General features: G+C 42.0%; 1 long non-coding RNA gene across 1 annotated transcript; it reads right to left on the bottom strand.

Annotated features, from left to right (window-relative positions):
• Positions 1–1395: 1395 nt before the first annotated feature.
• LOC120406823 lies at positions 1396–10224 on the bottom strand. Its single transcript, XR_005599610.1, has 3 exons — positions 10117–10224; positions 9535–9612; positions 1396–1541 (listed from the first exon to the last, which is right to left on the bottom strand). It is a non-coding gene; the product is annotated as an uncharacterized LOC120406823 (long non-coding RNA).
• Between the last annotated feature and the right edge of the window lie 2213 nt (positions 10225–12437).

Here is a 12437-nt window from a genome sequence, read left to right as displayed (position 1 = left end):
TGTTATGTAGAAGACCAGAACAGGTGCCTCACACTTTAAGGCATCCTAAATAAATAAAAACAAAATGTAAATTAAGAGAACCACATCAATTCCACAAAGCTAAACACTGTACCACATGGATAAACAGAAAAACTCAACCCTCTCTAACTACCAGCCCTGAAGCCACTTTTCCTTCCCAAAAGGTTCCTCTGTAAGACGAATCCTGCAGTGTGCCCTCAGGTCAATTAATTCCAACAATGGGCTGGGTAGTCAATATGAAGGTGTTGCCAGCTCAAAGAGCCCAAGGCAGAGCAACAGCAGGGGGTTCGCAGTGTGTGTGCATCGCACTAATTATCACACACCAGGGAGAGAAGCAAAAAAAGTTTTTTTTGAGCCCAAAGAAGGTGCCAGGGGAGAAAAGCATTCTCAAATCACACACACAGATACAAACAGCTATACATTTATTTATGATTTTAGCTAAGCATCTCCCCCCCCCCCCCCCCCTCTCTCCTCCCTCCTCCTCCTCCTCCTCCTCCCTCCCAGCAAGCACATTATAGCACAGCAGCAGCAAACATTAGCAAACAAGTAACTTTTTTTCTTTTGTTTTCTCTTTCACTTCTTCTTCTTCAGCCAGCAGCAGGTATAAGCAGCCTCCCTGGTACTGGTATAACTCCTACCACATTTCCATTCTCCATCTCTTCCCTGCTGGGTTAATTAAAGTAAAAAAGGAAAAACGGCGAGTTCAGGCAAGCAGAGGCAGCAGGGAGGGAGGCTTGTTGTTTTCTGTTTTGTGTTGGCACTGTCACTGGGCACCATGCCAAGGGATTGTTTCTTAACCATAGGCTGTGCCAGGGCTTCTTTGAGAGGAGCCAGCAGCGTGTCCTACTTAAAGGAGGCACTGAAAGTTTCTATTGATGGTGGGGAGCCTGGGTGTGTGCGCGCATGTCAGGTAAATCCCTCTTGTAGCCCCAAGGATTCCTATCCTTTTCCTTGGTTTACACTAGAAATTATTCTAATCACATCCTGGACCCCAACACCCTTGAACTCTGGGAAACTTTGGATCATCTAGATCTGAGGGTTTTTTGCAAGTCACATCAGAACTGACCCACACATTCCAGAACATTGGATTTGGATCTCAATTTTGCAGCTTGGACCCATCTCTACTTTACACTACACCACACGCCTCTCACTTACTGAATGGAGAGAGGCATTTATTGTAAGTAATAAAGGCAAACAACACTAACTTTAACTTTGTTTAATAGGATTGCATGGTCATACCTACATATGAGTGAGGAGCTGTCATATGGATCAAAAGCAATCAGCTATAAAGAAGAACTATTTCAATATTTGATGCCAGCTTCTTATGTGACAGATTGAAGATTTATCAAAAATGTATAAGGCATGAAACCAAAGGTCAACACTACACAGTATTTAATAGGTCTGTATTTATTCTGATACAGTGTTCTTCAGAGGCTATGGAGTAGATGTCCAGCTGGTGTTGACTGTGTAGCTCCACTGACTTCAAATGAAATGTGGCAATTCACTCAAGTTAAGGATCTGGCCTTATGTTTAGAAAAAAAAATGGAGAAACTTATTTTATGCATAGATGTGTAAGTCAAACATATATGCCATAAATATCAGAAAGGCATATTTTATAAAATGAATAAAGGCCCCATACCATTACAAATAAACAGTTCAATGCAAATGAGAGCAGAATCTGGCCCAACATACATATTTTCAGCTTCTTTCCTCTTGTCATTTTTACAATTTCAGCAACTGCACACTTCTCCCAGCCTCCTTGCCAAACATATCAGCCTCTGTCTTGGTGCCTGGTGTCATGGTTAGTAAATGGGTGTCTGATTCGCTTCTTACTTTCAGAGAAAAAAGTAAAGCCTCTGAACTCAATGTAGTTTGCTGTGAGACTGATGTAACATTGAGAAAAATCAGGCCCTAGTATTTGTTATTTATGAGACCACAAGAGGTGCTCACTCTTGAAGGCAAGAAGAAGATATAAAACTCCAGTGATTTCTCAAGTCAGAAAAGATCACTGACATTCTATACCTGAGGGAGCATTCTGAAACCCCCACATTCCTCATTTTCATATAATCGTGATCTTACGTATAAAGCATGCCTTGTAAGGTATCAGGGAAAAGGTTATGATCTGCTGAAAGTCATTTCTCGATCCATATATGAACTTCATATGCATTAATGATTTAATGACAATTGTGTAGTATGGTTGTCACTAAAACATGCTGTAAGTTGGGGGAAAAAAGTCAGCCAGCTATTAGCTCCCCAGAGGCAACAGCAAGGAAAGTAACCAACGCCTGGGTGAGGTGTCAAACCACATCAGCCATTGTCCAGCAAGGGAGCTACAATGCAATGACCCACCTGCATGACAACCAGGGAATTGCTCAACCTTGCTTGGAGAGACTCAGTAATGCTCACTTGACTCGGGGGGGGGGGGGGGGGGGAGAACAAAGCCAAGAGGGAGGAAAGGACATAGGGAGGGATAAAAGGGAGAGACATTTGCCATGCTCTTCCTCTCTTCCACCTCCATCTACAGACACCACACCAAGCGACTGAAGCACTGATCAAAGGGGAGAACCTGACTGAAGAGCAACCAGCCAGCCTGTGGTGAGAAGCATTTAAGTTTGTAAAGGCATTGAAAGTGTTAAGATCAGCTTAGGATGCATTTTGCTTTTATTTCACTTGACCAAATCTGACTGAGTATAAGAGCTTAGCACAATTCATTTCTTTCAGTCTATGAGTATTTAGATGGAAGTTCACTACCATAGACAATAGACCCTGCGGTTGGAATTCAGCTAGGTAAAATGGAAGTATTGAGTTGTAATATGCACAAGTTACTGGAGTTAATACAACTGCTCTTTAAAAATGCCATGTCCCTAAGAGATTCAATTCTGCCTTCGAGAATAAAATAAGTAACTGACTGTTCTTAATTTTTAAACCAATAGCAATGACCTGGGGTTTACATATGAGCACAAATAATCTAACAGATTAGTGTCTCTGCATTGTGCTGAGGTACTGGCTTGTGGGGGAAGAGTTCCATCTACTGCATCACTCACACCAACTAGTGTAGCTACTCTCTGGAGTCAAGTATCAGAGGGGTAGCCGTGTTAGTCTGGTTCTGTAAAAGCAAAAGATCCCTGTGCACCCTTATTATACTACAGACGTTTTTGCATGCATGCTTTGGTGGGTGGTGAACACTTCTTTTCTTCGGAGACTCTCTGGAGGACTCCCAGTCAGAACATTACCCCTGCAATAGCTTTGCTTGTGGCACTGACTGGTAGAGCAACACATTGCGAAAGCTGCAAATTGGCCAGATTCTGTGAGGAAGGTTGGTAAAGAGCAATTCCTTACTTCATAAGTAGACAGCAGAAATTTGCCCCTCCGTCAGGATTGTGCGTGGAATTCAAACCACTTCACATGGGAAACACTGAGACACATTGATCCTCTATTCTTTAATCTTTATTATAATATATCTCAGTTGTATTTGCCCATCAAACTTCTTTAAAACAAGTATTTTGCAAGACAGCAGATTTTTGTGTGTGTTTGTGTCTAGGCTTTCAGGATATAACTGCTTTGCAGTTACCTGTTGTAATGATGCAGTTCTTGCAGGACCCAACTGAGAGAGTGCCAATTCAGGAGAAATGGCTTAAAAACAGGGCAGTTATATCCCAAGGCTGGGTTTTTTCCACCTCTAAGGCAAACCAAACCAGCCAGACAGAGATTTTTGTCTCACCCTACTGGCTAACCACAAGTCACACAAACAATGCCCTTAGACACTCCAGTTTCCCAGTATCACCACCAGTGCCACTCATCATGGGGACAAATGATTATGAAAACCAATACCCCAATAAAGAAAAGTTCTCAATCCCGAAGAATCAAGCCTCAGACCCAGGTCAATAAACAAATCAGATCTTACTCACAAATCACAATGTTGCCAATCCTTTAGAATCTAAAGGTTTATTCATAAAAGGAAAAAGATAGAGATGAGAGCTAGAATTGGTTAAATGGAATCAATTACATACAGTAATGGCAAAGTTCTTGGTTCAGGCTTGTAGCAGTGATAGAATAAACTGCAGGTTCAAATCAAATCTCTGGAGTACATCCTCAGCTGGGATGGGTCATTCAGTCCTTTGTGTAGTGCTTCCATTTGTAGCAAAATCTCTCCAGAGGTAAGAAGCAGGATTGAAGACAAGATGGAGATGAGGTATCAGCCTTTTATAGTCTTTTCCAGGTGTAAGAACACCTTTGTTCTTACTGTGGAAAATTACAGCAAAATGGAGTCTGGAGTCACATGGGCAAGTCCCTGCAAACTTTGCTGAGTTACAAGGCATATCTGCCTTCTCTCAATGGGTCAATTGTATAGCTGATGATCCTTAATGGGCCATCAAGCAGGCTAGGCAGAGCTAACACCAACTTGTCTGGGATGTCACCCAGAAACATAGAATAAGTTTGAAGTACAGAGCCAATATTCATAATTTCAACTACAAAAATGATACATGCATACAGACAGCATAACCAGCAACCTATAACCTGGTCATTTGACCCCCTTTATACAAGATGTGGTGCCACTACAGGTTGGTTGGTTGCAACCATGTTCTATATGGTCCCAGATTATGTCAATAATGTCACACCTGTGTCCAATCCTCTTTACTTAATTTGCTCCTAGCAGTTAGCTAATCTGACCCTGCTAAAGGTTAGAGAAATCAGCTACCACTGATTCATTTTAATTCTTTGTTTCTGGGCTCTAACTATTTTTGCCTCCCAACCTTGAGAAAAACAAGATTATAAGAGATGTGGTATTCCCCACATAAATTACTTGCCTCATATATAGTTGAAATATAGCACTTATAGTGCTAAAAACGTGTCTATTTTTCTATACCTATTGTGTTAGTAAAGCTAATAAGTATGCACCACTCAGAAAACTTGCATTGCTGTGTCTTCTCTTTAATATACTTAAGGTTAGACACATTGTTCATAACATATTGGGATGGAATTTCTTCACTTTTTACCTTAGAAACAGCAGAGGCTGGTGACATCTGAAAACAGGTATGCTGAACAGACAAGTAAAGGTACTATATGTTCAGAGCCCATTTATTATACTTTGTGTGACTCAAAACCAGGTCCCTTGCTCTGCCTGACCCCAAAAAAACCATCAACTACTTGAAAAAATATGCTTGCTTTTCTAAGAGTAAAATGTCTTTTAGAGATTCATCAGACTTCCTTTTCTTCTGCATGCAGACAGCTCTTTGCTAAGCACCCAAGTGGTTATAAATGTCTCATAAAAATGAACAGTTGAATGAATAATTATGTGGCAATTGTCTAATTGTATCTGATATTTAATACTATTTCTTGTCAAGTAATTCCTATCCAAGTATTACATAAAACTGCTCCTGTGTTTTGTCATTTCTGTTGAAATAGAGACAAGAGCCAGTGTCCCACTTCTGCTCAGGAAATGATACATTTATTTCCAGACAAACTGCAGCCATATACTTTCAGCCAAAGTAATCTGTATTTTAAATTGAGTATAATGAGAATGAACAGAGCAAGGTGTCCAGGAGCATGCATGTCTCCTCTGTAGCAGGCTGCATCCAAACAAGGCAATTGAGGGAATTTGGTTCCTTTAGATTGTAAGAATCTACCCAATGGCTCTACTAGTTGGGGGAGGGATAACTCAGTGGTTTCTGCATTGGCCTCCTAAATCCAAGGTTGTAAGCTCACTCCTTGAGAAGGCCATTTAGGGATCTGGGGCAAAAAAGAAAAGTTGGGGATTGGTCCTGCTTTGAGCAGGGGGTTGGACAAGATGACCTCCTGAGGTCCCTTCCAACCATGATATTCTAGGATTAGCTTACTTATGTTCTCTTAGATAGTTAATATCAGTTACCATAGAGTAAGTCAGAAAGCCCATACTGTATTGAACAGGTCAAATTCATCCCTGGTTAAATTTCATTGAAGTCACAACTTTCAATTTTGAGAGTCTGGTTTTCAGGCATCCCCTCCCAGTAATCTCAGAATGTAAGGATTTGCTAGTTCTTAGAATGAACTTTGAACTATCTTCATGCTCCTTGACTAGCCAGCCCTTTAAACCTCACTTTCTTCTCCACTTAAGTCACTTTTTCTAGTATTCTGAAAGGTTATAACTCCTGTCTTCTATAGCTTTCAGCTTCAGTTAAAACTTGCAGAGAACCTGAAAGTTCTAATATATTCAGTAAATATTTTTAAGAACATTATTGCTCTTTTATGAACAAACGTTACATATTTAGCTGTCCTAGAACCACATATCATTTGCATCTAATACCTACTCTCTTTACGGTGACTATATATTATAAAACCCAGGTTTTTGTATCATTAAAAATATTTAGTATGGACTTCAGTCAAAAATAATAATTTCACACATTAAACATAGAATAACGGTTAGTCTACAAACAGTTGCTGTACTAACTATATCAGTTTAAATTCATGGGAATAAGCTATACCAATATAAGCATCATCATACAAGTATAATTATTCCCATACTAGGGGGGCTGTACTTTAACCATACTGCTTTCTAAACCAATACAGTTATAATGGTACAAAGAGTGTGTAGATAAGCCCTAATAGAAACCACAATGATAAGAAGCCAGAGTACCAAGCCTCTGAGCTTATGTAACACATGCAGCCAGGTCCTCAGCTGCTATAGGTTGTCATAGTCCAAATGACTTCAAATGAACTAGGACAATCTATACAAGTTGATGATCTAGCACACTGCAGTCTACTAGAAGGGCAGGGTATTGTATAGTGCTTACAATTATATCATGAACGAACAGGAGAAGGTGATCAATTACAGAGAATTCCTGTCATAGGTCTCACCCCCACTTGGAGCTGTTGGGTTCCAAAATGGGGACCTGCATTGGTTCCCCTAAACTAAAATCCTAGTTTAGATCTGGTAAAAGCTGCCACCACCCAATAATGTACATGTATTGGGACACAGTCCTTCCCCAAAATCCGTGGGGATCCCAAGAGCCCCAAATCCATGGAGTTTTTACACCTAGGAGAAGTAAACCATTCCCCTCCTCCCCTTTCCCTGAGAATTCACCCAAGGAAAGATTAACCAAGTCCTTAACAGAAAAGATTTTATTAAAAGAACAAAAAGAAAGTAACTGTCTCTGTATTACCTGGATGCAAAAATACAGGGTCTAAATTTATCAATCTCTGGAGAGAATCCCCCCTTTCTTTCTCAGTAAAAGCAACAACAGTACAGAATTAAAGAAATTCTTTCAGCAAACACACAATTGCAAGTGCAGAAATCAAATTATAAGACTAATCTGCCTTTCTAATTAATACTCACTATTGGATAGTAGGAACTACTCCAGGAGAACTTGGAGACATGTCTGGTCTCTTAGATCCAAAAAGAGAACGGACACTTACACAAAGAACACAGACAAATGCTTCCCTCCACAGAGATTTGAAATTATCCTGTCCCTTGATTGGTCCTCTGGTCAGGTGTTTCTCAGGTTACTGAGCTTGTTAACCCTTTCCAGGTTAAAGAGACCTTAATCCTGATCTGTTTATTTATGACAATTCCCAAGTGAGGCTATAATGCTTTAACTAATCACTTGCTCTGAGCTGTACATTGCAATAGAAAAACTGACTAGAACTCACCAGCTGTTGTGAGGTACAAGACCACATGCTGACTCTAGACTACTTGAGACATGTATTAGTGACTCCACTGTCCATGCCTTTGGGTCTTATTTGTAGGGGAGTGTCAAATATAAAAATGTCTAAAAGACAAAAACCCACAATATAAACTATGTTTGTAACCTTAGTTGACACCTCAATGCAATTTTTATGGTCACGTCTTAGGATGGAACTGTGAGACTACCTCTTTTTCCCATGCCACACCCCTATTCTCTTATTTCCTTATCTGCTCCTGGTCAGAGACGAATAGCAATTATATGCAAGACTGAAACTGAGACAGTGACAATGGAGCAAGGGACTGGGGATATTTCACTGGGGGTAGGCATCTTTATACATAAATATGTGAGATTGACCAAACGAATCAAACTGTAGGGGAAGTGGAAAAATACAACAGCATATTGGTAACGTAGCAATTTAAAATTAAAAAAAAATTCCTGAGAATTCTTTGCTTCTTGTTTTTCCATCCCTCATTTTCTGTATCTCTTATCCCCAGCCTTTAAAAAAAAAAAAAGGCTTGTGTTTTTCCTCACACCAATTGTTGAAGAAGTACAGTATTTAGGTTTTTCTTCAAGGACCACAGTTGTCACAGCCCAATGACTCTTAGGAGGTCCCCTGGGGAGGCAGATCAGCCTTGTACGTTGCTAACACTATTGTAAGCATCACAAGGCATATTGGGAAGGGTTAAAAGGTATGAGTGTGGAGTGGAAGATTCCTTTGCAGATTGTGAGAGGCCAAAGGGGAAGGGAGGAAGAGAGCATTCTGGGCTTGTCTAGATTAGGGAAATTTGCAGTGGTGTATCTCCATTTACGTAACACTTCCCTAATCTAGACAAGCTCTCAGAGAGGACTAAGGTGATACTGATTGGAAGAAGGAAGTGTGTCAAAGAGCTTGTCTTCTGTATGACATCCTACAGAGGGCATCTCATGCTCCCTTCTGGCTGCCCTCAGATTAGATCAGTCCACAGCTACTAAATCCTTTTGGATTTGTCAGTATTGTCCAAATAGCTATGGTGGCAAAAACTGTCTGTTTCTGTCTTCATCTTACTTATCCTATCCAAAACAGACCCAGCCACAGTTTGCCATTCTGTTATGGCCTCCAGGCTTAATTATTGTAGCTCATCTTAAAATCACACATAGAAGCAGCTCAAGCTAGTAAAAAACAACAACAACAAAAAATGCAGCAGCTCATTTGTTTAGGCCAGGAGTTCTCAAACTGGGGGTCAGGACCCCTCAGGGGGTCACAGGGTCATGAGCTGTCAATCTCCACCCCAAACTCTGCTTGCTTCCAGCATTTATAATATATTTAGAAGGGTGGTTAATTTATTAGCAGGGGTCACTCAGAGGCTTGCGATGTGAAAGGGGTCACCAGTAAAAAAGTTTGAGACCTGCTGGTTTAGGCAAAGAGATCATGCTGAACTCTTGCTGGTCTGACTATACAATGCAGTTCAAAGTCCTAGTGCTGATATTGTGTCCTGACCTTTGCTACCATGGGACTTGCCCTACCTAGCAAAGAGATCTTTCTCCCACAACAACTACATTCCAGAGGAACATGAAACTGCCATCTACTAGGGAAAGGCACATGAGTAAAGAAGACAAAGTTCACTGAAGCCAGACCAAAGCAATGGAGCGCAATGCCAGAATGCTGACCACCAAGCCTCTGTTCATTACTAAATATAAACTCATCTCTTTGATTTAGGATTCGCTCTGTAAATTCTTCAGACACAAAACACAGAAAACACACAAATTATAAACTACTCAAGCTATTTCTCCATGAGGAGTAGGAAGATTATTTAAATCCTTGCAAGGCACTCAGATACTGCTGATGAAGGTGACAGGAGTGTTAAGATGGACTTACCTCCCCTGGCTTCTAATCACAGGTCTGCCTCAGTTTCCCCTAACATGGTAGATGTTTCCTCCTGTGGTGGTCCTCCATCTGCCAGCACATGTCAGGTGACTGAGCCCTTTGCCCATCATAAATGTCAACCCATCCCAGAGTTAACAGAAGAAGCCCACAAACAAACTCAATTTTTCATCCTGTTAGCTCAAGTTTGCCATCCTTGAGCTGTACAGTTTGTTCATCCTTTCCTAGGGCTCATCTGGGGTGCTAAAGTCCTTTCCCACAAAGTATCAGCTTATCCTTCCCTAGGAAGCAGAGCTGTATTATGGAGACTTTCCACACCCCACTTCCCAATAACATTGTACAGAAACCCAAATACTCCCTCTACTCTTGATTCCAGGTCAGGGACACTGTAGCAAGAAGAAAATATTCAAATACTGTGGCAAGGCACCATTTCAGCCTCCCCAGCCTCTGCTGCTTTTAGCCCTGGTGAGACCGGCTTGGGTAATATGGTCTTCCTTGGGGCACAGGGGAAGTCCATTCTTTCCCTCCACCACTCCTTTTTAGCTTATTTTTCTCCCTTGTGGGAGGGAATACTACCTCTTCTCCTGGTGAGGCTCACTGTCTTCTTACTACTGCTAGCAACAAACCTTCTTCTCTCCTTCCTCCCAGGGGAGGGTTTAAAAAGGTCTCAGGCAGCCCTTAGTTGGAATCAGCTGATCCTAATTAACCCCAGGTAGCTCCCTCTCAGCTGATTCTAACTGATACTCTGTTAACCCCTTCTCAGCTGAACCTGATTGACCTGTAGTTACCCCCCAGTTGATAGGGAGGAGGGCCTTTTAACCCTCTGAGACTGATTTCTACCCCTCCTTTGCAGCTGTCTGTCCTGAGTTTATCACAATACACAGACCCCTTGCTTCACCTATCTGGACTCCTTCCAATCTTGGACTTTCCCTCAGCTCCTTGCTGGGCAGGTGCATTCATTTACACTCTTGCTCTATGCCCACTTTCCTAAGGCCTCTTTCCTGGGCCTTCTGTGGATAATCCAACCCTTCCCAGGTTCTCTCTCAAGCCCTACTTTCTGCAGGAACCCTTTGACCACACTCCTGTCCCTGTTCTTTTATTAGTTGTCCCCCGCACTTAGTGGGTTTCCGTGGCCCTGTGGATCCTCCCCTTAGGCTGGGGGGGGATCCGTTAGCATGGGGCAGGCTTCCGCCCGCCCCCTCTCCCGGATAACCCAATAGTACACTCCTGTCCCTGTTCTTTTATTAGTTGTCCCCCGCAATTAGTGGGTTTCTGAGGCCCTGTGGTACCTCCCCTTAGGCTGGGGGGGGTTCCGTTAGCATGGGGCGGGCTTTGCCCGCCCCGTTTCCCGGAAACCCAATAGATACTTTCTGCAGGACTCGCTCAGCTTCCACTACCTAGTTTACCTGTCTGTTTCCTGGAGATCTTTGCTACCTAGCACCAGCCTTTGCCTACACCTCTTTCTACTCAGGACTTTTCCCTTCCTGAGCCCCTGGCTTCTTCGTATAGAGTCTTGGTTGGTCATTTGACCCTTCCCCCATCTAGTCACATGCCCTTCCCAATTCCTAAACTACCTTTAGAGGGGCTGCCTGACTCTGTTACAGGGAGGATGGGCTATACAACACATTTAATAAATATTATATATGTGATGCGATGCTGGCAGACCAGATGCCAGCTCATGCCAAGGCCCCTAGGACTCACTAAACACTGACAAAGGCATAGCTGGAGTTTGGCTCACCTGTGTGTTACCATTGTTAAAATAGATATTAAGAAGAATGTGTTAGGGTTTAGACTTTGTGAACTGCATGTAGGATGTTGCATGTCTTAATCTTACTTATAACATCTGTACCCCATGTTATAAGGTTATATCAAGTGTTTGCATTGTAAGCCTCTGTAATTGTGTGGGTATAGCTACACTGCAAATAGAAAACAGTGGCTGGCCTGTGCCAGGTGGCTTGGGCTGCGGGGTTGATTCATTGCAGTGTAGACTTCTCAGTCTCAGGCCTGAGCTCTGGAACCCTCCCACCTCGCAGGGTCCTAGGGCCTGGACTCCAGCCCAAGTCCAGAAGTCTACATTGCAATGAGACAACCCCTTAGCTCAAGTCCGTTGACACAGGCCGGCGGCCCGTGTCTAACTGAAGTGTAGACATTCCTGTTTGATGACTTACAGGGTAAGGAGCATTAATTAATGTAGAAATGCTGTCTTCCTAAGGTGGTGGTAGGTCCTGCATACCAAGAAGAACCAAATGAGCCATTATGAAACATCAAGAACAAAGACTGTGTTGATTGCTCCTCCCCGCACACCCACAAAGAGGAGACGTGCAGGTGGGCTCATCCTATCAGCTTGAACACTGGGGGAAGACAATAAAAATTCTTGAAAAGAAGGAACTGTACCTCCATGTTGCTTGAAGCCTGAGGGGCAAAGATTCTTAAGCAAGAGATCCCCAGCTGATTAAGACCTCTTAAACCCACCTCCCCTCAAGACTTCACACAGTTTCAAGCAGGAGTTGAAGTTGCAATCAAGATAATGAAAGTTATACAGTACTATCAAACTTTACGTGTTAACTATGTAAAATAATATTCTGTTTCTCAAAATTTGTATTGGACAAAGAAAGATAGAAAAGATTAATGGTACTTAGACTCAAGAGACATACGTGGCTTGCAATCATGAGGTTACTGCTGACTTACACAGTTTTTGTGCTGTTGTAAGGGAAATATAATGTTCTAGAATGGCATGGATACTGTTTTAAAATGAACTGTAGAAATGATGAAAAACTTGAGTATTTATCCAATAAGCTCAGTGCCAGTTTTGATAGGGGTCACAGCAGCAGACTGGAATAATAAAAGACTTAGTGATTTTGTTCTTTGATGCTCTTCCATAGTGAAAGAAGTCCCTG

This window comes from Mauremys reevesii, linkage group 5 (assembly GCF_016161935.1).
Source record: "Mauremys reevesii isolate NIE-2019 linkage group 5, ASM1616193v1, whole genome shotgun sequence".
NCBI lineage: Eukaryota > Metazoa > Chordata > Testudines > Geoemydidae > Mauremys > Mauremys reevesii.
The sequence above is the reverse complement of the archived record's forward strand: the minus strand, read 5'-3'. Positions and strand labels throughout refer to the sequence as shown.